The 26105-nt window shown below is 53.3% G+C and overlaps 1 pseudogene; it reads right to left on the minus strand.

Moving 5' to 3' along the window:
• Positions 1 to 6158: 6158 nt before the first annotated feature.
• Positions 6159 to 10432, minus strand: LOC115337608 (annotated as a pseudogene).
• Positions 10433 to 26105: the final 15673 nt, after the last annotated feature.

Raw genomic sequence — 26105 nt, forward strand, 5'->3', positions numbered from 1 at the left:
TGTCTTCCCTAACCATGTGGGTGGGGTAAACCTGGCGTCGCGACCTCATCCTCCCGGGTAGCACCGTTACCCCTACTGGTACTCCAGGGTAGTACCAGTACCCCTATTGGTAACCCGGGGTACACCTACTGTCCCTACTGGCGCTCCGGGCTAGACCTGGACTCCCTAGAGGCAAGTGTGGGGTAGACCTGGCCTCCCTACATGCACAGGAGGGGTAGACCTGGCCTCCCTACCTGCGCGGGCGGGGTACACGTGGCCTCCCTACCCGCTTGGGCGGGTCAGACCTGGGCTCCATACCCACGCGGGCAGGGTGGAGCTGGCCTCCCTACAGGCGCTGGCAGGGTAGACCTGGCCTCCCTACGGGCAAGGGTGGGTAGACGTGGCCTCCCTACTTGTGCGGGCAGTGTAGACCTGGTCTGATAAACCGCTTGGGCGGGGCAGACCTGGGCTTAGTTCCCTCGCGGGCATGGTTAGACCTGGGCTCCCTACCCGCGAGGGTGGAGTAGACAAGGCCTCCATACCAGCAAGCTAGGGGTAGACCTCGCCTCTCTACATTCGCGGGTGGGGTAGACCTGGGCTCCCTACCAGCAATGCCGGGCTAGACCTGGCCTGATTACCCACTTGGGCGGGCAGACCTGGTTTCCGTACCTGCGCAGGCGGGGTACACCTGGCCTTCCTACGTGCGCGGGCGTGGTAGACCTGGCATCCGTACCGGTAAGGGCGGGTTAGACCTGGCCCCACTACCTGCGTGGGTGGGGTAGGCTGGCCTCCCTACCGTCAAGGGCGGGCTAGACCTGGCCTGATTACCTGCTTGGGTGGGGCAGACCTGCGCTCCCTACTCACGCGGGCATGGTAGACCTGTCCTCCCTACCAGCAAGGGTGGGGTAGACCTGGCCTCCAGACATGCGCGGGTGGGGTAGACCTGGTCTGATACCCGCGTGGGCGGGGCAGACCTTGGCTCCCTACCTGTGCGGGTATGGTAGACCTGGCCTCCCTACATGCGCGGGAGGGGTAGACCTGGCCTCCCTCCATGCGCGGGTGGCTTAGACCTGGCCTCCTTACCTGCGCAAGCAGTGTAGACCTGGCCAGCCTTCCCGTGTGGGTGGGGTATACCTGGCCTGATTATCCGCTTGGGCAGGGCAGACTTGGGCTCCCTACCCGCACAGGCATGGTAGACCTGGCCTCCCTACCGGCAAGGGTGGGTAGACGTGGCCTCCCTACATGCACGTGTCCCAATCCAATGTCGGGGAAGGTTTCGATATGATCCCAAGAGCGAGATTAAGACACAAACGAGGTCAAATGCCGTATAGTCAAAAGAGTTTTTATTATCAAAAATATCAAAAGTGGAAAATGGTGGCGATAGGATAGAATGGAAGAAAAGGTAGAAATTAAGCAAGCAGTCGGGATAGAGTTGCAAGGATAGTCACCACCATGGATCCAGCGGCGTCCCGTCGGTCCTTAATCTTCAATTCTTTGGTGAGGAAGAAAAGGCCCCTCACAACTTGTCTCTAGGGGTTTTTATAGGGCATATTTCCATGATGTCATGCGCTGCAGGTTTCATTTACCACACGACCTTCGCGTGATCGACACCAGAAACCAGTATATTATCAGCTCCAGCCCAGTTTCTTCCCCTGGACGCCTCAATGGCCTGGTAATTGTCCTTATGGACAGAGGAGTGTCCTGCTCAAACCGGCCATCTTGGAGACGAAGGGCTCAAGATGAGCAGTTCACAGTTCCTTGATGACAGCCCAGTCCCTCACACCTAACAATCTTTGACGCAAACGGTTCAAGATAACAATTCAGTCTCTTACAAGGGTGCCAAGGGAAGGTGAAGAGCAGCAACAGCTTTCAGGGCTGGGCCCTTCCTTGTGGGAGCAGGAGCCGGACGTTTGCCTTTTCGGAAAGCGGCTTTGCTGACTCCGAGTGCCATGAGATGTTGCGTCTCTGGGAAAGCAAAGATCCCCAGTGCTGTTGTGCCTGTAGATAGGGCGCCAAGGGAAGGTGAAGAGCAGCAAGAGCTTTCAGGGCTGGGCCCTTCCTTGTGGCAGCAGGAGACAGACGTTTGCCTTTTCGGAAAGAGGCTCTGCCGAGGACCAGGGCCATGAGATGTTGTGTCTCTGGGAAAGCACAGATCCCCGCTGCTGTTGTGCCTGTAGATAGGGCTCCAAGGGAAGGTGAAGAGCAGCAACAGCTTTCAGGGCTCTGTCCTTTCTAGTGGGAGAATGAGCTGGACGTTTGCCTTTTCGGAAAGTTTTTTAGACATGAATCTGAGAAGAAAACCACCTTGTCCAAAAAGCTGGCGCTTCCAGGAAGCTTACAGTTTTAAGGAAATTTCTTAGGAAGGGCCACCTGCTAAGTCATGAGGGACAGTTACTGTCTGCTGTACTGACCGTGCTTTGCTGGAGCTCCTTTCAGGCGTAGCGGGCTGGAGGCAAGGAATTTTTTCCTTTTCCCATCTCCTCCAGTCAGTTCACTGTGGTTCATGGAGGGAGGACAAGAGATTTACTCAAGAAAATTTCACACTAGAGACAAGTGAAAGTTTTTTCCTCCTGAGGACAGCCAAGCACAGGAAGTGGCTGTCCAGAGGAATAATCCCATTTCCATTCCTGGAGGTTTTCAAGTCGTAACTTGGATCAAGTGCTGAGGAACCAGCTCTCACCCCAGAGTTGACCATGCTGAGCTGGAGACCTCCTGAGTGTACTGGTTTTGACTGGGACAGAGTTAAATTTCTTCACAGTGGCTTGTATGGGTCTGTGTTTTGGATTTGTGCTTAAAACTGGGTTGATAACACACTGATGATGTAGTTATTGCTGCGCAGCGCTTGCGCAGCATGAAGGCTTTTTCTGCTCCTCACACTGCCCTGCCAGTGAGTAGGCTGCGGGTGCAGAAGAAGTTGGGAGCGGACACAGCCGGGAGAGCTGACCCCAACTGACCAAAGGGATATTCCCTACCATATAATGTCATGCTCAGAAATAAAACTGGGGACGTAGAGAGGTCGGAAGCAGCTGCCGTTTCTTGGGGATTGGCTGGACATTGATTAGTTGGTGGTGAGCAATTGTCTTCTTTTGCATCATTTTTTTTTCTTGGGTGTTATTTTCCTCTTTCTTTGAGGGCTTTTTTGGTTGTATTTTCTTTTTTCCTAGTTTTTTTATCAAGTTCATAACTAAGCTTGCCAAGTAGAGCCAATAGCATGGAGAGAGGGCAGCCAGCCTGTTGGCAAAAACAGCTTTGCCCTGCTTAGAGAGGTGGATCCCACCTCTCCCAAGCAGATGCTGCTCTGCAGTCAGGGTGCCACGGGCACAGAACCCAAACCATGTCCCCTACACCTGTTCTGCAGTTAAGTATTAACTTGTCCTGTTAGTGCCTTTCTCCTCACACCCTTTCCCCTCACCAACAAGGTTGAGGAGAAAACCATCTGGGCCCCCACGCCCTTCACTATCACCCCCAGAGCCCTGTAGTCATATCTGATACCGTCACTTCTTTCCCCTGGCAGTGTGATTCGTGCCCACTTGCAATAAGAGCAGGGGGTAGTAGTCAGAGGGCCGGATGAGCTTTGGATGTCCCACCACAACATCCTGGATCCTGGTCCCCAGCAAGCAGCAAACCTCTCTAGATGGTTGGTTGGGATGACAGATGGGTGCCTCTCTTCCCCGTATTAGGTAGTCATCCATTACGATCCAAAAACCCCCACGGCACTACGTCTAGTTGAGGCTTGACTGTCTCCACTGTGGAGATCCCACAGCCTTTCTGGGTGCATGTTCCCAGTGCCTGACAGACCTTATAGTGCAGGTTCTTTTCTCTTAAGCCTAGTCAGAATTTCCCATGGCCCAAATTTTCCCATGGCCCAAATTTTCCCATGGCGTCTCATCCTTCCATTGTGCCCACCTGGGAAGAGTCTGACTCATCCTCCTCTGCACCATCCCATAAGCTAGCTGTAGACAATGACAGTATCTCCCCTAGGCCAGCCTTGAATTTCTGACATCCTTCTCTTTGGCCCAATGACATCGACCGGTCTTCAGCAGACTCCCCGTTTCCAGCAGTTGGAGGTTGTTGGAGGGAATGACCAGACAAGGAGACTGTCCCTGGGGGCTGGTGAAACGGGAAGTCAGAGGCACTGGTTACAGGTGGAAGATCAATTGTGGAGGTGGCTGTGAAAGCCCTAAATGTGTTTCACCAAGCAGGATGGCCAAGGCCTGAACCCCATCCCCCTGGGAAGGGGGATCCTTTCCTACACGGGACACTTACAGCTCTTCCTGGGAGCAGTTTCATGTGGGGGGTGTGATGCCGAGTGAAGGACAGCGGTAGGACACCTCCCAGGCTCTTTGGGGGGTCAGTGAGGAGGGAACAAGGGCCTGGGGCTGTAAGGAACCAGTATCCTCACATGGGCTTCAGTGGAAGAGACAGCAGCCACCATGGAGATGACAAGGACTTCAGATCTGTTGGTGGGGAGGAGGGGGGCAGCCACGCAAAGTCCCTGTTTGCACCACAGACAGTCCTACACTGCCCTATGCCTGTGCCAGTTTCCCTGCAGACTTCAGCTGCCTCCCCCTGTTTCCCCACCTCACCCTGACCTTGGGATCTCCCAAGTAGAAGAACTTGGAGCAAGGGAGTAATTTGAGCCCTGGGGAAAGTGTGAGGGCAATGGACTTGAATAATTTTATCATTCTTTCTCACAATCCAAACCTTTTTTACTTGGCATAAATTAAATTGGTCTTCCCCAAGTCAACCCTTCTTTGCCTGTGACAGTAATTAGTAAGTGATCTCCCTGTCTTCATCGTGACCCAGGAGCTCTTCCATCTTATTTTCTCCCTTTGTCCTTTTGAGTTGGAGGTGTGACTGGGCAGCTGGGTGGGTGTCTGGCTGTTGGGCAAGGCTAACCCACTACAGGACAGCCACCTCAGGACTGCTGTGTCCAGTGTGGGGCTCACCAGCACAAGGAAGACCCTGACAGACTGGGGAGAGAGTTGCAGAGGCCAGAAGGATGGTTGGGGCCTGGAGCACATTGTATACAAGGAGAGGCTGAGAAAGCCGGGCTTTGGAAAAATCCCTCAGAGCCAAACACTGGAGCAAGGACCCAGGCCAGTTGGTGAGATCTCTATCAGTGGAGATTTTCAAAATCTGTCGAGACAAGCACCTGATGTAGCCGGAGGTGTCTGAGAATGGGCTTGGCTGAGAGTCTGGCTGTGGCAAGAGCTATGGGACTTGATGTGTAATGAGTGTTGGTAGGAAACTGGTTCCCTTTGTATTAGTAATGGCAGTAGAGCTGGGTATCCTAGAGACCTGGAGGAAGATGGGGTGACCATGCAGCAAAGATCCTTCCTCAGGATTGGGGTGTATGGCCACTCATTCTCTGGCTCTTCTCTGTTCATATTATAGGCGATCCCCAACACTGACTGCATTTGCCCCTTCTCTGCCCCCACCAGCCCCACGCCCCAGGGCAGCATGACAGTCCTGGCCCTGGAGCTCCTCAGCCAGCTCTTGCATCTCTCCAGCCCCCTTCCCCTGTGCCAGCTGGGTTCCCGCTGCCTGTCCTGTGATTGCAGAGTCCTCCTTTCCCTGTGAATACCTGGAATTAACACTTTTGTGTGATTCCACCTGGGCAATCTCTTACTTTGTGGATCTCTGGTCACACCCCAGGCACACGCTGCCCATGGAGATCCCCTGGGATATCCAGGCAGCTACAGATTCCCCTCCTGGAAGATGTCTTCTGCCCTGTCACATGTGGGAAAGGACTGGGTTTCTACCTCAGTGACCATTTGTCATCTCCACTGTCACCAGGCACCAACAGGTGAGTCCTAAATCCACCCCTCTAGCAGGGCACAAGGTGACAATGAGCTTTTTGCCCTTGAAACCATGGTTCAATAGGCCTTTTGGAGGTGCAGTATCTTGGGCCTGTTCCTGACATGAGGCTTGGAAAAACAGCCCTACCATCAGGCAGTGCCCAGGGAAGATCCCTTTTTATTACAGAGATGCTATGAGGGAGTCACCTTGGACCCAGTGCTACAAAGTCGCATTTTTATATGGTCCTCCAGGTGAGACAGAAGAGGTTCCTGCTTCACATGAAGTACGGGAAGTCCAAGTATTAGTCTATGAACATGAAACCCCAAAGAGCAGTAACAACAACAATAATAAAAGAAAGCATGGGCCTAGTATGGGAGTCACTTGTGGAAAAAGACTGGAAGTTTACTGGTATTGAAAAATGTCCATGAAATCACTTTCCTCAGGGCATTTTTGAGCTCCCTGTTCCTCATGCTATAGATGAGAGGGTTCACAACTGGAGGCACCAGCGAGTACAGCACGGCCACCACCAGATCCAGGGATGGGGAGCAGATGCAGGGGGGCTTCAGATAGGCAATCGTGCCAGGGCTGACATACATGGAGACCACTCAGCCCACAAGTCAGCAGCCCTAGCCAAGGGAACAAGGACCTCAGTTCTGGGTCCCAGCCCTAACAAAGCCCTTGGCTTTCCCCACCACAGGCTGTCCTATACTGTCCTATGTCAGTGATCATTTCTCTGCAGACTTTAACTCTCCCCCCTGCTTCCCCAACTCGCTCTGACCCCATGATATCCCAAGGTTTACTGATAACTCTCTGTCCTCACTGTTCTTCAAACATAAAGCTGTGGTTTTCTGAGGGTTAGACAATGTCTCTCAGTCCCTGCAACCCATCTGGCTTCTTTCAAAGCCTTGTTTATGTTCCTCTAGCCCCCAAGATGTGCTCCTCTAGCCCCAGGCTCGCTTGAATTTGTACATGCACAGCTCTCTCCCTGCACGACCACGTCTCTCACAAACCCTTCCCTCTTCCCCCGCAGTGATGAAACTTCACCCCCGGAGGTCTGTGCATCCTCCATACTCATAGATGTTTCCTGAGGTCCATCCAAGTATGGGAAGTGAAGCAGGAAAAGAGCAAGGTCAGCTTATTTGGCATGATAGCCACCCTCAGCAGCGGGCCTTCTCCATTTTCTAGGCATGCACATATCATAGAAAAATCTCTTTCACCCCTGACTTGCAGAAGAGGGGTCTTCCTTCCTGACATCTTCCCAGGACACACCTCCTCCTCTTCCCCATCCACAGACAACCACTGCTTTCCATTTCTGGCCTCAGAGAGGGTTTCAGGATTTGCTAAAGCCATCAGCCACCTCCTTCTTTCTCACTGACATCCCTCGACCCTCTCTCTGAGCCCTACACATGGCCAATCAATCAGTGCTGCTCAGAGTTGTTTGCTCTTTAGAAGAGGCCTTGAGATTCCTGCATATTCCTGGTGCTTATTAACTAGCTTCCTGGCTCTCTCCAGAGCTCATGGCAAACGTTGCTGTCTACAACAGGGCCTTTACAAACATCTTTTATGAAATCATTGTCTTTTTAAGATCTTCTCTGCAGAAAGAGTAGCCACAGAAAAGCACCAAACACACCAAAGCAGAGTCTGAGTGAAGTGCCAGTAAGAAGCAGCTGAGCAACACCCAAGGCTCTGGCTTCCTGGCAAGGAGTCTCTCCTGTTTGTCACCTTTTCTCATGAAAGGAACAGGAAAACCGTCCATCCCATGGAGCTCTGCAGAAGGAAGATGGAGCTGTACATAGCGTGAGGCGATACAAGTGGGATCAGCAGGTAGAGAAGACTCCTGTAGGGAAGGCATTTTGAAGGAGCACCCTGACTTCACCCAGATAAAAAAGAGACCAGGCAGTGTGCTGACATGATGGGGAGAAGTGTCCTGCGGTAAAAGAGCATGGATGAGAGAAGGTGGGAGAGATTTGGTTTGCACAGGTTTGAGGTAGTACTTTCCGTGTCTGAGCAGCCTGAGGTTTGGAGCCAAGGAAAAATATAGAAGATCTCAAGGACTTTTTGGAATTAGTGGAACTATCAATAATAGCAGTAACAGGACAGTGCTGCAAGGGAACTCTTTTGTATTCTCGATGATGAACTAAAGCTATTTAATTTTTCTTTTTACATGACAAAAATAGCTATGAGTTCTCAGGCATTAGCCTCTGGTCTACAATTCTTAGAACAAGTGTCCATGATGGCACCGCTTGGCAGCTGCTTCATGCCCCTGTCAGTGCCCTGTCCCTGTGCTGGCCCAGCCCCACTGACCATACATGGACCCAGGGCCCCACAGTGCAGGCACAGCATGGGAAAGGGGAGAGTCAGGGTTGGGGACCTTCCCCCCATTGTGATCCTAAAGATGGCCTTCAGATCACAGTTCCCCCATGACCCTCCTACTTTTGCAGCTTCCCCAGCACCTGACCCCTGCCCAGCCGCAGCCTTGTCCTACATGGGGTTTTGCAGACACCTCTGCTCCAGGGTCTGCCAGCGTCTTGGGAAGGAGAGAAGCTGGGCAGGGCTGTCTGTTCCCCCAAACCAGCTTTAGGACCAGCGGGAAGGTGGAGGTGGCCTCACAGCAAAACTCACCTCTACACCTGGGGTGACCAGCAAGTGCTGCAAATGGCCAATGAGAGATGCTGGGGGTGACAAAGGCCCTGAGTCACCTTCCCTGTCTGTCCACACTGCCAAGGGCACAAAACAGACTGCTTCTCTCCCCTACACCTGCATGTTTTTCATGCTTTCCACAAACTGTGGCTCTGAACAACAAAACCCTGGTATGAATCCTTGCCCTGCATGGTCACACACTACAAGCTATACACTGATATTTTTCTCTCATGGGCACTTTCCAGCCCAGACCAGCTTCCCCTAAACTCTCCCCACTTCCCTTGACCTCCCTCCACCTCCCCTGCTCTGTCCCCAGTGCAGCCCAGCCTGGCATGGCCCCACAGCAGTGCCCACCACAGGGTGCGGCAGAGCTCTGGGCACTCACCCCACAGCCCCAGACCCTCTGAAGGGCACAGCAGCTCCTCGCGGGTGGAGAGGGCTGAGCCCCAGGGCTAGGGGGCATCTGTGGCACTAGGCCTGAGGACATCCCCTTGTATGATGGAAATGCTGCTATGGAGGCCAACTCTGTCACACAAGTGCCCATTGCCTGTCCTTGCCTGCGGTCACAGGCCTGCCACACAGCAGGACTGTAACCAAGCTTGAAGAGCACTCAGGCCTTCCACCAACCAAAGGTTTCGGAAGAAAAGCATGGAAGTGGGAAGAGAGCAGCTCGGGAAAGACCAAGCGCTGGTGCTCCCTGGCAGTGCTGCTGTGCCGGGACTCTTTTCTTCTTCCCCTCTGCACACAGGCACTGCTCCCTGCAGCTGCAGAGAAGGTCTTGGAGGAAGAATCTCAGAAGAACAAGTCACTGCAGGGCCCTTTATTTAGGTTAAATACACAGACAGTACAGCTCCTTATTTGCACAGCCTCCAGGGCACACAAAATTTGGATAGACTGTGAATTAGAAACCAGAGGTATAAAGATATTTGTTTGTGGAAAGCATTCAGATGAGTAAACCAAAAAAAAACCAGCAAACAAAAATCAGACTCAAACCCCAAAATCAGCCTAAAAAACCACCAGAAGAAAGGTTGGGCCTGTAAAGATATTTGAGTACTATGCAAAAGACAACAGGAACTTTATTCCTTCTGGAAAGCATCCAGTCATTAGTTTTCTCAGAGCACCCTTGATCTCCTGGCTTCTCATGCTGTAGATGAGGGGGTTCACGGCTGGAGGCACCACCGAGTACAGAACTGCCACCAGCAGGTCCAGGGATGGGGACGAGATGGAGGGGGGCTTCAGGTACGCAATCATGCCAGTGCTTACAAACAAGGAGACCACGGCCAGGTGAGGGAGGCACGTGGAAAAGGTTTTGTGCCGTCCCTGCTCAGGAGGGGATCCTCAGCACAGCCCTGAAGATCTGAACATAGGACAGCACAATGAAAACAAAACACCCAAATGTAAAACAGACACTAACTGCAAGTACCCCAAATTCCCTGAGGTAGGCATTTGAGCAGGAGAGCTTGAGGATCTGGGGGATTTCACAGAAGAACTGGTCCACAGCATTGCCTTGGCAGAGGGGTAGTGAAAATGTATTGGCTGTGTGCAGCACAGCACTGAGAAACCCACTGCCCCAGGCAGCTGCTGCCAGGTGGACACAAGCTCTGCTGCCCAGGAGGGTCCCGTAGTGCAGGGGTTTGCAGATGGCAACGTAGCGGTCGTAGGCCATGACAGTGAGAAGAAAACACTCTGTTGACATCAAAAATACAAACAGAAAGACCTGTGCAGCACATCCCAAGTAGGAAATAGCCCTGGTGTCCCAGAGGGAATTGGTCATAGCTTTAGGGACAGTGGTGGAGATGGAGCCCAAGTCGAGGAGGGCGAGGTTGAGGAGGAAGAAGTACATGGGTGTGTGGAGTTGGTGGTCACAGGCTATGGCTGTGATGATGAGGCTGTTTCCCAGGAGGGCAGCCAGGTAGATGCCCAGGAAGAGCCAGAAGTGCAAGAGCTGCAGCTTTTGCATGTCTGCAAATGCCAGGAGGAGGAACTCAGTGATGGAGCTGCTGTTGGACATCTGCTGTCTCTGGGTGTCGAGCACTGAACAAGGAGGCAAGGACAGTGACAAGTCAGGGCATTATTCTCTGATTAAAATCAAAGCCATTTCTCATAATACTTGTTCACCAATTTTTTTCCATTTCAGTGAGATCTCTGTTCAGCTCTGTGGATGGAGCTCTGGTTGTTGCTGGCTAAGTGTGCCACGAGGAGCAGGACCTCTGCCCGCTGGCTGCCAAGAAGTCAGCCCTGCTCTGTAGCAGTGGGTTTCTGGGAATGGTGTCAGTCAGGGGGTCAGTCCTGGTGTTTGAATTGGTGAGATGAAGCTGTTCCTAATATAAAAGTGCTTGTCAGCTTCTGCACTCTGAGGACTGAGAAACCACAATCAAGCATTGTTTGAGATCATGGGGTTTTTATAGCTCTCCCCCACCTCACTTGGACATTTCCCTGGATTTCAGAAACTCATAATTTCTACTTCACTTGGAGAAAACAAAGTGTGTCCTGCGAGGCAAGAGGTTTGCCTATGGCTTAGTGCAGAGAGAGGGGAGCTGGTCTGTCACTCTTGTGGCCAGCTACCCTGAGCTTGCACCTTTCTGAGATGGACATTAATCACAATCCCATGTTAACCTGAAAACACTCCAGGCACTACTGAGAGCAGGGAGACCCGCTGCATACCACAAACTGTCTCCCCCTATCTCAAGATTGCAGCACCCCACTTCTTGCCAAGAACACAGATGGTTCATTTCATAAACTCAACAGCATTTCCTCAGTCACAGCATCTCTCTGATTGTCCATGGGGCACTCAGAAACACCAAGATGCTATGGGACAGATCTGCGTCCTGGAGGGCAGTTCACAGCTTGGAAGGACACCTCAAGGAGGTAGCCAAGTGTCCTGATGATGGTATCTCAGGAAGGGAGAGTCAGCTCATTTGCCAGGGAATGACACAGGCTGCATTGCCCACAGCCCCACAGCTTGGAGGAGAGCTTGGACACCTGTAACCTTCTTCCCATGGACACAGCTGCATGGGAGGACCCACAAGATCAGTGTGTGACTCTGCAGCTGAAACTCCCATCCCCAGAGAGCCTGACAGCAGCAACAAGGTAACAATAGCAATAACACAGACAAGTGGGGAAACAAGGAAAAATGCAGTCTGGCTCAGAGAGGCAAGGGGAGAGGCAGCTGCAGTCTCAGGAAAGAGTTACCCTTCCCCAGCTGTGCATGCCACCTCCCAGGCACCAGCACAGCCAGGCAGTTGTTCTCAGTCCCTGTGCTCTACTTCAGGAGGCTCCTATCAGACTTACTGATCACTCCAAGTTACAGCTCAGGAGTCTCAGGGACTTGTTCAAGCATGACAGCTCCTTCTGCTTTTCTCCCCCCATATTCCCCAAAACTAGGAAACAGAAAACACAGACTCAGGAAAGCTCCTATAACTTTATAGCAATCCGTGCTTTGAGCTTCCCCTTGAAAAGTGCCCTCAGAAATGTCCTGGGGGATGTTCTGGAGCAACAAGCAGCCCTGACCCACACAGCACCCTCTTGTCAGCAGAAGGACCCTGCCCTGCTGCAAGCTGTTTCTTCCACCCACAGCTTCTCCCCATTCTGCAGTTACAGTTCCCCAGGCAGGCTGAGTACTTACCCTGACCGGAGGCAGAGTCCCTGCCCCAGCACACAGCCCCCCGGGGTGCAGGGACCCTGCTCTGAAGGACAGCCCTGGGCACCCCTGCCTGCACACCCACCTTCACACTCTGCAGCCATCCCCAGGTGAAGGCAGCTGACATGCCCTGTCCCTCTGAGGGTGCAGCAGGGAAGCTGTGCTCCAAAGCACGTCCTTTTTCTCCACACTGGAGACACTGTGAGAGTCCCTCTGACAGATCCCATAGGCTGTGGGATGTGCCAGCTTTAGGAGGTCCTTCCAGGAACCACAGCTGCATTGCCCTGCAGCCAGAGACTTACCCTGTTAAGGGCTGTCAAGATTTTTCTCCAGGACAGCTCTCCTCTCTCCTCCCACCCCAGACTGCCTTTAACCTCCCTCTCCCTTCCCTGCTCTCCCCTCGGTGCCTGCAGGCAGTGCCCTTATCCCTGCTGCACTTTGCAGAGGAGCTGCTCCTGGGCAGAGCTGTCTCTCTGCAGCGCTGCCCGCTTGCCAGGAGCTCCCTCCATGCCAGGAGCCCAGCCCAGCTCAGCAGCAGAGGACCAGCCCAAGGCAGCACTTTCTCTGCCCCCTCTGGGCTCCCTCCAGGTGTCCCTGGGGCTCAGGGGAACCTGCTGGGAAACGGGCTGAAGCAATCGCTGATGTTCCCTCCCTCAGCTACAGAGACACTTATGTCCTGTGGCATTTCTTTTATTAGAAAAAGCGTTGGGTATGTGTTAAGGAGGCTCACACAATCAAATCCAAGTGCTGTTAAAACTCAGATTTGTTCTTCAGTAAAAAGATAGTTAGGACTCTGGTAACATTTGTGAACCACAGGCTCAAGGATGTTTGGGGAATTAATACTTCACAGCCAACTTAAGAATTAAAATTCAGAATACAAATAATGTCACAGCATACTTAAATATGCTATTTAAGTCAACACTGTGTAACTTAGCTATCTAATAAATAGCGCAGAAAGCACAAGCAGTCAAAATGAAAATCCTCCAGGTGACTGACTGCCTGCTCTTTGGGCACTTTCCAAAGCAAATATTCAAGTCAGTTGCCTTAACTCTTTTCACAACTGATCCACAACACATCTCTTATTTACAGTTAGTGTCCCGTAAAGATATAACCATCACCCTTAAAAAGTGACACATATTGTCAATGAAGGATCTGAGCCATGTACAGTTCTCATGCACCACGTATCAGTGTTTCTTTATTTATCTCTTCCTGTGGATAAAATCAGACAGGTTTTCTTTGCGGCCGTGACAGGAGTCTGTGTCATCATGGGAACAAAGGCCGTGGCACCTTGGCTTCACTGAAACTCAGGCAAACCTCCCACTGACTTGAAAACCTAAACCAGATTTTTACCACCAGCCTTTGATTCCCAGCTTGTGTCTCATAGAAACAGATTTTCCTCGCACCTTCATAGACAGAGGACTAAAATAGAGCACTGTTTTACTTTGAGGCATGTGACGTGGGCTGCTGGATGGTTTTGGAAGTGAATGGCGATTGGGAAGCACAGTCTGCGTGCTTGAATTACTGCGGCACATAAAAAACAGAGGATGAGTTTACAGAGGAACGTGACAGCCTTACGAAGTATTCATGGGTCTTGTATCGTAATGTTGATGTCCCACGAACTGAGGACAGGCAATGAGTCCAATGCATTCAATGCTGCCGTTGCTCAGTGTGGCTAGTGGGTTTGCTGGTCATTACGTGTGGTTACTTCTGACTATCAGCTACCTAAACAGACAAGTAAATATGTGCTGCGTCCCCTAGTTGAGACCTTACCGGCCCTATCTCCTCCCAGTGCTAGCTCACACCACCAGGAAAAATGCTGGTCTTCTCATTATGCAGAAATAAATAAATACCTGTCCTGTTATCTGTCAATTCTGATAGTTGTGGGCACCTACAGGGCGACAAAACAGGGGTGCCAGAGCCTGTTGATCCAAAATATGCCCATCTTCATTATGAGTATGTCCCTGCTAGCAGAGGTACCAGCTATTCCCTCTGCTATTTTGGCACTCACATTCTTGAAGAGATGCCACTCACTCCAGTAGCTGACACCACAGGGCAGGGGCCCCCACAGCCCCCGTCTGACCCCAGTACCTGGCACCAGTTTTCACTCTCACACTCAGGGGTCTCACCGGCAGTTGGCGCTTGGTCCTTGCATCACACACACACATGCGACAGAGTGAGAATACTCAGAGACATTAAAGAAAAATATTTAATAAGACGATAGAAGAAGACAGGACAGACTGCAGTGATGGGGCACAGGGCTCAGCCAGACAAGCGCACTGACTGGCCCCATTTTACCATCGAATTATGGAATCATAGAATCTTTGAATAGTTTGTGTTGGAAGGGTCCTTTAAAGGTCATCTAGTCCAACCCCCCTGCCATGAGCAGGGACATCTCCAACCTCATCAGGCTGCTCAGAGCCTCATCCAACCTGACCTTGAAGGTTTCCAGGGATGGGGCATCTACCACCTCTCTGGGCAACCTGTTCCAGTGTTTTACCGCCCTCATCGTAAAAAAGCTCTTCCTTATATCTAGTCTGAATCTACCCTCTTTTAGTTTAAAAGCATTACCCCTTGCCCTATCGCAACAGGCCCTACTAAAAAGTCTGTCCCCATCTTTTTTATAAGTCCCCTTGAATTACTGAAAGGCCGCAATAAGGTTTCCCCGGAGCCTTCTCTTCTCTGGGGGCTGAACAACCCCAAGTCTCTCAGCCTGTCATCACAGGAGAGGTGTTCCAGCCCTCTGATTGTTTTTGTGGCCCTCCTCTGGACCCGCTCCAACATGTCCCTGTCTTTCCTGTGCTGAGGACCCCAGAGCTGGACACAGTACTCCAGGTGGGGTCTCACGAGAGCGGAGCAGAGAGGCAGAATCACCTCCCTTGACCTGCTGGTCACGCTTCTTTTGATGCAGCCATGAATATGGTTGGCTATTAATGGATTTTAATATGGTTGGCTTTTTTAATGGCTAATTCCATTACTATCAGTAATAACAGTAAAAGGACAGTGCTGCAAGGGAACTCTTGTATTCATCATGATGAATAAAAGCTCTTTCATTTTGTTTTTACTTGACAATATAGCTAGAAGTTCTTAGTGATTAACCTCTGGCATGCAATTCTTAGTGCTTTTCCCCTCACTGCTAACTCTTTGCTATCATTTAAAGATTACACCTCTTAGATGGGATTACCCTTAAATCAGCTCTGGTCTATCTGTTTCTCAGAATTTTCATCAGGATGGGGAGGTGGAATAGGGGAGTGGTTTTGGTTTTAGCCAAAGGCGGCCAAGGGACAGATCCCAGGTTAGTGAAAAGGCACAAAGGAAGGCAAAATCTGGATGTGGTGTACACTGACACAACACCATTACCTGCTGTTCCAGTCTCTGAAGTCCTAACTGTGCAGCAGGGAGCCTGGAAACTCTGAGCTGCCTTCATCTCCCCTGCATTTCAGAATGCAAAATGAAGATAGCCTATTCCTAAAGTTGGTTTTGATTCTCTCTGGAGCCTAAAGCACCACATGGGTCAGGAGATTGTCCAGGACACTTGAAGAGGAATCACACTTCTCTGGACAAAAGCTTAGGTGTTCCCAGGAATCTCAGGTGGCATGGCATACTGGTTCCTAGGTTCAAGGACCTGGTCAACTGCCTTATCTCCATATCTGTAATGGTGGCCTCCCACCAACGGCTGGGCTATCACCAACCCCAGGGTCAAGCTGGCTGCGGAGCTGAAACCTGAAAACCTCCAAACATGGAAGTCAAAGATCCTCTCTGGATGTCCTGCTGCAGTGGACAGCAGTGGGAGAGCTCTCTCCCTCGAGGAGTTACCTTGGGCGGTGCCCTGACCCGAGGGGGAGTCCCCGACTGCAGACCTGCTGCTCCGAGGAGGACTGCCAACGTGTCCCACCGGCAGGACCCCGTTTATACCCCTGTCAAATCTGACCTGTGGTCATTTAATTCTGTTGGCTAGGAGGGTCACCTTGGTGTACTTGGCGCATCTCAACTGGCCAGTTCAAATTTCAACCTGCAGCCTCCAGGGTTTCCTTCCGCTTCTCCCTTCCTGGAGAAGTTTCATTTCCTGCTGGCAGGATGGGGGGGCAGGATGTACTGCCACAATCCACCCCATGACCACAGTCATGATTCGACTGGCTTCCTTGGAGTGGTGGTACAGTCACCTCTTGCCTCCAAAGTTAAAAGGGGGTGCAGTTTGGCGAGTTTGATGCTCATTGTGGGTCATTGTTCCCTTCTGGTCTAGAGCTAAAGTGGAATATCGAACACAGGAATATTCAGTGTATGGACAGTTTAAAGGAGTATACTTAACCGTTAGTACGGGCTTTACTACTAAGCGTTTGATAGAACTTATTGCAATATAGATTACAGTAATCATAACTACAAGCATTATTAAAGATTAGAGAAGGCTGGTCACCCGCCCCGTGAAAGAAAATCTGAACATATCAAAACTTTTCCCAACCAGTTGGTCCCTGTGGCAGAAACAATTGCTTCCGAGTCTCTTGCCGTATTCTCTCGTTGATTTAGTCTTGAAGCCACATTGACACATTTGGAGTGAACACAGCAGTTGTCCATTGACATGTCCAAAACTTTACATATACCCTTCTCTTTCTTTGGCATCTAATCCAATACAGCCCAATTTTTGATAGTAATTTTACCGATATGTTATAACTGATTGTTTGAGAGTCCCCAAATTGTTAGAAGTAGCATTGGCTAAGGTTGATAGCTGTAAACTCAGTTCTAGGGTGCTCTATCGATGTTCCTCGAGTACCACACAGTTGCCCCGATGGAATTTCAGGGCATAGCATAGTACCATTCCCACTCCACCCCGTGATCCCGTGGGTTACTTGGAGGATATAGTCACATCTGGTGTTTCATACTGAACTAGCATTTACTGCACCTGGTGACCAACTATAAACAACATGAGTATAACCTCCTCCCCCATCCAATCTGAACCTCCAACTATAATTGTTACATTGCTCTCATGCGAGGTCAAGGACTCGCGATATATTAATGTCCATCATTTTGCCACGACATTATCATCCAGATCTTCACCATCCACGCCTGTCACCGTCATCACTGTCAGCAAAAGGACTGGAATGACTCGTTCCTTCATGGTCCTGTAAGAAAGCACAAACTAGGCCTCGGTCTTAAAACCGGGTCACAGGGTTAGAAGTCCGGTATTATCCACCGGGCACTGATGTGGTGAGTCTTTCTACTCCCATGAGGTGGTCTCAGAAGACCAATGTAATCAACCTGCCACATGCTCCAAAGAGCCTTGCCTTGTCTGATATGCTGGGCCAGAGCTTGGTTTGGGTGATTAGCTTTAAGCCTTATTCGGCATTGCGGGCAAGCTGTAAGAATTGCTTCACAGGTTTTCATAGACACTGGCCAAACAGGAGAATTATGAGGAGAATGTGTGCAACTGATGATCTTTCTTTTCTCCAGTTCATTAATTACGTCCAAAATGCCCCGTTTGGCCGTGGCTGGAAGTGGGTATTGAGGGACACGGGTTACCTTAGATTGCGGTAGTGCAGGAGCAACCTGCAGTGTTCTCACATGAATAGCCTCTGCCTCCCTGCCCCCAAAGCTCCACACCCTACTATTGGGTAGGTCCCATTGCCTGCCTGCCAGCACATCAAATCCCAGTATATTTCCCTCATAGGGGCTTAAAGCCACCTCCACAGCTGTCATTCTTTTTTCCCCAGGTAGCCAAAGTTGGTTTTGAGCTATGGGGCATTTTTCTGTCACCCCTGTTACTCCTCTAATGTTTATAGCCTTTCTTGATGGCCTAATTCCCAGCTCACTAGCTTGTAGATCATTTAAAACACTAATTTGGGCTCCTGTATCGATTAAGAATTCCAAACTTATCTGTTTTGGGCCCACAGGAGTGTGTATATAAGGCTCCTTATCAGCAGACCATTGGCAGGTATTCACCATGCGGACTGGGCGATCTGAACCCAAACCGCAGCTTCTAGTTTTTTAGCCCTTCCAGTTCCTCTCGCAGTGCCGCGAAAGGGTCCCGTTTCTCTTCCTGAGGGGGCGGGCTTGATGGCGCTTCCCTTTGGTCTCTAGCTTTCCCCTCCAGCAATCCCACCCCCAGACGCCGGTGGCGGACTGCCCTGGCAGCACGGCTCGGGCTGCCCCCAGTGCCGGTGCCTTCCGCCAGAAAGCGTCCCTTCCTGGATCGCAGCTCCGACCCGACGGCCAGCGAGTTCGAGACCGCTCGGGGCGGGGTTGACAACCGGCTGGGCGGACCTTCCTGCTGCCCTCTGTTAACTCCGACAGACCCTTTGCCTGGATAGTAACAGATTCTCCTCTCTCCTTGGGGTCCACACCCCCAGCCCAGTAGGCTACTCGGGACGTTATCGACTGATCACCTGCTGGTCCAGCCCTCAGAAACACTCCCGGTCCCTAGTAACCTCTCGCTTCATCGTCACTCAACAGTATCCTCCCCCGTTAGAGGAACTCTCCACAAATACTCAGGTTCGGTTTCGCCCGGCTTGCGTGAAAACTTAGCTTGCAACTCGCCAAGTTCGGGTCCTGACCGAGGGGCCATGCAAACAGCGTTCTGGGGGCTCCCACCGTGCGCACCTGCGTGCCCTTCTGTTTCAATAAGGGGCCACACGTCCTTTTCCTCCTATTCCACCTTCAGAAAATCTATTTCCCTTTGCCTTTTAGCAGAATCACGGTTCCGTGCTTGAATCAAGCAGGCGCCCAGGAGGGCACACACACTGCTTTTGCTGTCTCACGGAATAGTTCCGCGGCATAGTTCTACTCTCTCCACAACCGCTGCTGGGTTGGACCACTTCTCCTTCGCCCAGTCCAGACCTGGGGGAGAAGGGCTGCAGACGAGCCTCCGTAATAATTCCTCCATTAACACCATCCTGCCGACTACGCCAATTTAAAATGTTACAGATGCACGACTAACCAAATTCAACACGTGTTAAAACTCAGATTTATTCTTCAGCAAAAGTTAGTTAGAAGTCCGGTAACATTTTATAAAACCACAGGCTCAACGATGTAAAGAGAATTAATACTACACGTCCGACTTAAGAATCCCCAAGATTTAAAGTGATGGCTCAAAACGCGCGTATCACTCACCTAAAAGCTGAGGGCTCTCTCCCTCGAGGAGTTACCTTGGGCGGTGCCCTGACCCGAGGGGGAGTCCCCGACTGCAGACCTGCTGCTCCGAGGAGGACTGCCAACGTGTCCACCGGCGGGACCCTGTTTATACCCCTGTCGAATCTGACCTGTGGTCATTTAATTCTGTTGGCTAGGAGGGTCACCTTGGTGTACTTGGCGCATCTCAATTGGCCAGTTCAAATTTCAACCTGCAGCCTCCAGGGTTTCCTTCCCCTTCTCCCTTCCTGGAGAAGTTTCATTTTCTGCTGGCAGGATGGGGGGGGGGGGGGGGGGGGCGGGGCGGGATGTACTGCCACAAGGGTCTACCCCGCCCATGCATGTAGGGAGGCCAGGTCTACCCAAACCTTGCCAGTAGGGAGGCCAGGTCTACCCTGAGCAGTGACCCTCAGGAGAATGACCTGGGCACTAGAAGGGACACCATACAGGCTAGTGGTGAGCACTCACCATGAACAAGGGCAACTGCTTAGGTTAATGTAGTAGGATGAGCGTGGCCACCCAGACATCTGGAGTTTTTATCCCTCTCCAGGGAGCATTGGTGTGGCCACACCTGGACTAGTGTGTCCCTTTGTGGGAATTCCTGCTGTAGGCAGGTGGGGAGGAGCAGAAGTGTGCCCAGAGGAGGTCTGAACATGCCCTGCTGTATTGGCTTTGTGTGGCAAGGTTTTGGTAGGGGGTGGGCGTTACAGGGGTGGCTTCTGTAAGAAGCTGCTGGAAGCTTCCCCTGTGTCCGACAGAGCCAATACCATCTGGCTCTAAGATGGACCCGCCGCTGGCCAAGGCAGAGCCAATCAGCAATAGTGGTAACGCCTCTGTGATAACATTTTGAACAAGAAAAAAAAAGTTGGGACAGAGAGAAACGGCAGCCGGAGAGAGGAGTGAGAACATGTAAGAGAAACAACCCTGCAGACACCAAGGTCAGTGAAGAAGGAGGGGGAGGAGATGCTCCAGGTGCTGGAGCAGAGATTCCCCTGCAGCCCGTAGTGAAGACCATGGTGAGGCAGGCTGTCCCCCTGCAGTCCATGGAGGTCCACGGTGGAGCAGATATCCCCCTGCAGCCCGTGGAGGACCCCATGCCGGAGCACGTGGGTTCCCGAAGGAGGCTGTGACCCTGTGGGAAGCCCGCGCTGGAGCAGGCTCCATGGATCTGTGGAGAGAGGCGCCCACGGAGCAGGTTTTCTGGCAGGACTTGTGACTCCGTGGGGGACCCACGCTGGAGCAGTGTGCTCCTGAAGGACTGCACGCTGTGGAAAGGACCCATGCTGGAGCATTTCGTGAAGAACTGCAGCCCGTGGGAAGGACCCACGTTGGAGAAGTTTGTGGAGGACTGTCTCCTGTGGGAGGGACCCCATGCTGGAGCAGGGGAAGAGTGTGATGAGTCCTCCCCCTGAGGAGGATGAAGCAGCAGAAAATAACATGAGATGAACTGACCGCAAACCCCATTCCCCGTCCCCCTGCGCCACTCGGGGGGTTGGTAGAGAATCCGGGAGTGAAGTTGTGCACAGGAAGAAAGGAGGGGTGGAGGGAAGGTGTTCTGAGATTTGGTTTTATTTCTTATTACCCTGCTCTGGTTGATTTGTAATAAATTGAGTTAATTTTCCCCAAGCTGAGTCTGTTTTGCCCGTGATGGTAATTGGTGAGTGATCTCTCTTGTCCTTATCTCGACCCACAAGCCCTTTGTTATATTTTCTCTCCCCTATCCACCTGAGGAGGGGGAGTGATAGAACAGCTTTGGTGGGCACCTGGCATCCAGCCAGGGTCAACCCACCACAGACGCCCTCTCTCTCCTCCTTGTCATTCTCGATGGTGCACAGACTGCTCCCATCCTCATACACCTCCCCCACCTGGTCCTCAGTTCCCAGACCTGAGGCCACCATCCCCCCAGTCCCAGGGAGAGGCACTCCCTGAAGCTGAGGCCTCAGTGGCAGCATCCTCCCTCCGGAGGTCTGTCACAGCGAGACCTCTGATGTGCCCAGGACAGCTGACAAAGCTGTGTTGAGGATCAGCCACTGTAGTGCCTGGGCACCAGTGTTATTTAGTTACACGCTGTCTTGAGCAGAGTTTCTTGGCCCCCACTGCAATGACTGATGAAACACCTATGTGCTCCTCTCTGGGCATCAGCAGGGAGATAGAGAGCACAGGGGGATCCCTCTGGGGCCCCACATGAACATCGTTCTGCATCAGTTCATGCCTGCTGCAAGGACACAAGTTGGGACACAAATGCCAGCAGTGGCTCCCCTCCGGTCCAGCAGGGAAGGTCATCAACTCTCACACTGTGTCTTCACAACAGCCCCAGCTCAACCACTCCACGTTATTTTTACTCTCCAAATCTACTCTCCTCTGCATGTCCTGGCATCGCATACGCTTCTGTGTTCTCCATCCCCTCAGCACCAGACCCAGGGCCCACAGCACCAGTATCTCAGTAGTCCCCAGTTCCCTTACACCTCCTCACCCTCCAGACTGCACTGCCCAGCCCAGCTGCAGCCCCTCACAGCCATCAGTCCCTGCCCAGAAAAAGAAGGACCTGCTCATGAGCTCCGAGAAGCTGCTGGGCTCCCCCCTTGCAACTTCTTGCTGCTATGGAACCCTGCTTGCCCATCAGGAACACAGTGATGACTGCAACCCAGGACATCCCTGTCTCCAGTCCCAGCCTCTCCCAGGTCAACCAGTCAAGCCAAGGAACAACACATGCTGGACTCAAGTCCCACAGCAACGTGCATGTCCTAGCCCCCTGCAGATATCCTGCATCATAGCCCGCTCTCCAGGGATGCTCCTCCAGGGAAGTTTGGATTTTGTGGTGACTGAGTGCAAGTGAGAGGATGGGGATAGGGAGAGACTGTCCAAGGAAGGTTACTGTCTTGCCAGCTTTGAGCCCCAGCTTGAAAATGCTTGGCTGCAGGGACAGTGCCTGCAGGACTATCACTGTTCCAGAAGAGTTCTTCTAGGTCATTCTTGATCAAGAACGGGAGAGTCATTGTTGAGGATGAGCTCTGGGGCCATGTCTGCAAAGCAGAATCGATGAGCAGTCCATCACCTTAACTCCACTCAAGCACTCCACAAGTTCACAATGACTGTGGTCTGGTTTTGATTCCCTCAAACCCTCTCTGCCAGGCAGGGGCTTAGCAGGGAACACAATCGCCCCAGCTGTACCACCCCAAGGACACCATCCCTGCGTGTGGTCAAACCATTGGCCTCTCAGTTACCAGCTGAACACGCTCACCCACCCTGCCACAGAGATCCCAGCCTGGCTGTCCCAGGGCACTGCTTTGCCATCAGGAGAGTCCTCAGTGCTGAAGGAATGGGAAGGTCCCTGCGCCCAACCCACATCCCCATCCCCATGAAGATGGAAGCCTGCCCTTTACCCCAGCTCCAGGGATGCTGTGGGGCAGAGGGGTGCAGGAGAGGCCCAATACCTGGATGAAGGGGTGGTTTCTGCTCCCCTCCATCACGCGTGCTGGGGTGCCTTCAGAGGCTGGGGCACCTCACCCCAGGGAGGGTATTTCCCTCACCCCAGGGAGGGTATTTCCCTCACCCTGTTGCTCTGCTCCTGCTGTGGAGCTGAGGACAGATGTGGCATAGAGAGGTGTTGCCCTGGTTGGCAGAGGAGGCTCAGGGGTTTTCTCCTCTCCATCGACCCCAGAGTGGGCCAGAGTGTGGGAGAAGTGCCTGCAGCAAGAGCCTCCTCCTGCCCCATTGCCCTGCAGGGGCATTGAAGGGGCCGTACTCTGCAGGGCAGCCCTGTGCCGGGATCAGGTCCCAGTGGAGAGGCCGTCCTGACTTGCCCCATCTCAGGAGGGTTCAGATGCTCTTTTCTGCTGAGGGTCCCTGGGCACCCAGGGGACAACAGGGCTGTGCTTGTCGTAGACACATCATGGGAGAAGAGTGCCTCTCCTGCTGGCAAGTGTCAAGGGGATCCGGCTCAGTGGCAGATCAACTGCTTTGCACATGGGAGGTGCCGGCTTCCATCCCTGGCATCTCCAAGGGTGTTTTTTCCTCCGAGTCCCAAGGCTCAGGGTGCTCAACCTGAGCTCAGGGCACTGCCCTGCACCACACACCCACCCACGGCCCAGGGGCAATGCTTGGCAGCAGAGTGCCTGCGGGGAGATCTCAGGGAGGGGACAGACAGCAGCAGCACCCTAGAAATCCTTTCTGGCTGCCCTGAGAGATGTGGTGTGAGGGTGCTGGTCCAGCCCAGGTGCCCTTTGGGACCAGGGCCACACTGCCCTGCTGGCTTTCCAGGGGTAAGGGGCTGAGGTTGTCCTGTCTCCAGGTAGAGATCCCACACTACGTGGGAAGCATCCCTCTGTGCCAGCGGGTAGGGGTGTCTGAGCTGGAGGAGTGACATTTCTTACCCTGACCCGGTCTCCAGGTCCTTTCCCCTCAGCCATCACCCCTGGCTTGAGCAGAGCCTCGGCTGAGGGAACCCGGAGCTGCTGAGGTCAGGCACAGCCCTGCAGAGGTAGGACTGGTGGGGCCAGCACCCACCTCTTGTTCCTGGGGGCTTTGCTGTCCCCATCCATCCTGTGCTGGTGGGAACAGGGAGGCACAGGCCTGTCCACAGCCGTGCACAGGTGGGGAGGGCCAGGAGATGGTGCCTCGGCTGCTGCCCCTGCAAAAGCATCCAAAACCACAATGGGGTGTGAGACACAGCCTTTCACTGCAGGGTGCCCAGCCGCTGGGAACGGCGGGCCCAAATTCGGAGAAATAAGGTGTAAAAGTGAAGCACAGAAGAAGGGGTGTGGGGGTATCTTCTGAACACAGGACGGTGGGCGCCAGTATGGACTGACATGCAGACTCAAGCCGCCCCAGGCGGGGACCAACAAGAAGAGCCCAGTGTCTCTCCCATGCCACTTCCCTGCCAGCTCTGTCCTCCCGCAGGTGTGATATTTCTCCCTTACTCTAGCACCTGGCAGAGGTTTGCCTCCTCCTCCTCCTTAGGGACATGTGCCACAGGCCCCGGGTGTGTGTGAGGGAGCAGCACACCAGAGCAGAAAGAGCCAGGTTCATGGCATTTTGGGGCCTGAACAGTCTGGTCCTGCGGGCTGGGTCCCTTCTCTGGAGCAATGCAGGACCGTCACTGTGCCCGAGATCTGCGCTTGCTCCTCCAGCTCCCCAGGACCTACCCAAGGGTGGTGATGGTGAGACCCCAACCCTCTGCACTGCTGCCCCACACTGGGCAGAGCACAGCTGTGGAAAGCCCATGGGAGAGCAGCATTCCCAGGATGAGACTCCCAGGGTGATGGGTGACACACATGGGCACTGCAAACACAGCCTCCATCCCCTGGGAAACTCCTACCGGGGCAGGCTCCAGTCTTGCATCTCCAGAGGGAGAGATGGGCCCGTGGTGGGGATGGAGGGGCTGGCTCCAGGGCCAGGGGCTGCCAGCAGGAAAGCTCTAGAGGCTCGGGCAGAGGAGCGTGTGAGCCTGGGCTCCCCCTGGACCCCCCAGGGTCACCCCAGGGGTGAAGGAGCTCCCAGAAGGGAATGGGTAACGCTGTCCTGGCTGTTGGCGACAGCTGCCTCCTCCCTTCTTCTGCTCTGGGGCCAGATCCTGCTGGTTGCAGTGTGACCCAGATGCAGCTGCTCCCCGCAGGGAGCCCTGCCAAGGACACCCAACAAACCTTCCAGCCTGCAGCAGAGAAGTCCACTGGGGAAGAGACGGAGGGGTGTGGAGAACACCAGCGGGAGCAGGGAGGGCAGTTTGGGCTCCAGGTTCCTGCCCATGCATTCTCCCCTGCCTGTCCCCTGCGTGAGAGCTGTCTCTGCCTATGGGAGCTGGGGCAGATGAAACCCCCAGCCGAGGGAGAGGGACCCCAGCTCAGCTCCCAGCAGTGCCTGCTTTAGGGGAGGGACACAAAACACCCTCTGCCATGGAAATGTGCCCACATGAGCATCCTCCCAGACAGGCCCTTCTCCAGGCCAGGGGCTGGATGATGGCTGTGGGTCGCAGCCCATGTCTCTTGAGGATCCTTCCTCCCTCCCCCTGAACTTTCCCTCCTCTGCCTCCCAGACTGTTGAGGGAAAGGTCCCCAATTCACCCTGCTCCCATGCCCCCTGCCCCTGCACACAGGTACTGTCCTGACACAAACCCACACTGACACCCCTGGGGGGGCAGCAGGAGGGCAGGGGTGGGGGCTGGAGTGCAGCGGGAAGAGGTCCCAGGGCTGACAGGAATTCTGGGGTCTGCAAGGGCCCAAGGCAGCAGGAACAGCCCATGGAGACTGGGGTCCTGGCAGAGCCAGCAAAGGGGCAATCCCAGCCCGTGTGCCCCAGCAAGTGGCTCAGCACCCTGTGCCAGGGCAGTGGGGAGCAGAGCTGCCTCCTAACCACTGTCGGAGGTGATCCATGGGCCATGAAACACCCTGGGGCTCGCCAGGGTGTTCATGGCATGACAGCAAACTTAGGGCTCACTTCTGTGAGGCTACAGCCCAGGGCTCACCCCAACACAGCAGCTCTGCCACGGCCTCGGCCCTGTTCAACCAGCGTGGCCCAGGCAGGGCCTAGGGGAAAGAATGACCAGGGAATGCTGGGGTGAGGAGATGGGCGCTCCCACTGGGGTGCATCATGGGAACTTGCAGAGAACCATTTTGATGGAACCTGTGACTGTCAGGATGGAAATGTCAGCAGGAATATTCCCCAGGCACCATGGGCTCTTGCAGCCCCACAGCCTGACCCCAAGACTGCTGTCCCTGAGACGTGTCCCTTCCCCACCGCCACGTCTTTGTGCTCTTCTCCCCCCAGTCAGCCTCAGGGAGACACCCCAACACTTGGGCAGGCAAAGCACCAGCTCTGGCTCAAAGTCCCAAAGGCTTTTAATAAGAACAGCGTAAAAACAGGGTCCTAAAAATAGAGGAAATGCCCAGCTGCTTCTGCTGCCCGTGGGAAAAGGGAGACGGTTCCCTGGTGC

The sequence above is a fragment of the Aquila chrysaetos genome (assembly GCF_900496995.4).
Source record: "Aquila chrysaetos chrysaetos chromosome W unlocalized genomic scaffold, bAquChr1.4 W_unloc_5, whole genome shotgun sequence".
NCBI lineage: Eukaryota > Metazoa > Chordata > Aves > Accipitriformes > Accipitridae > Aquila > Aquila chrysaetos.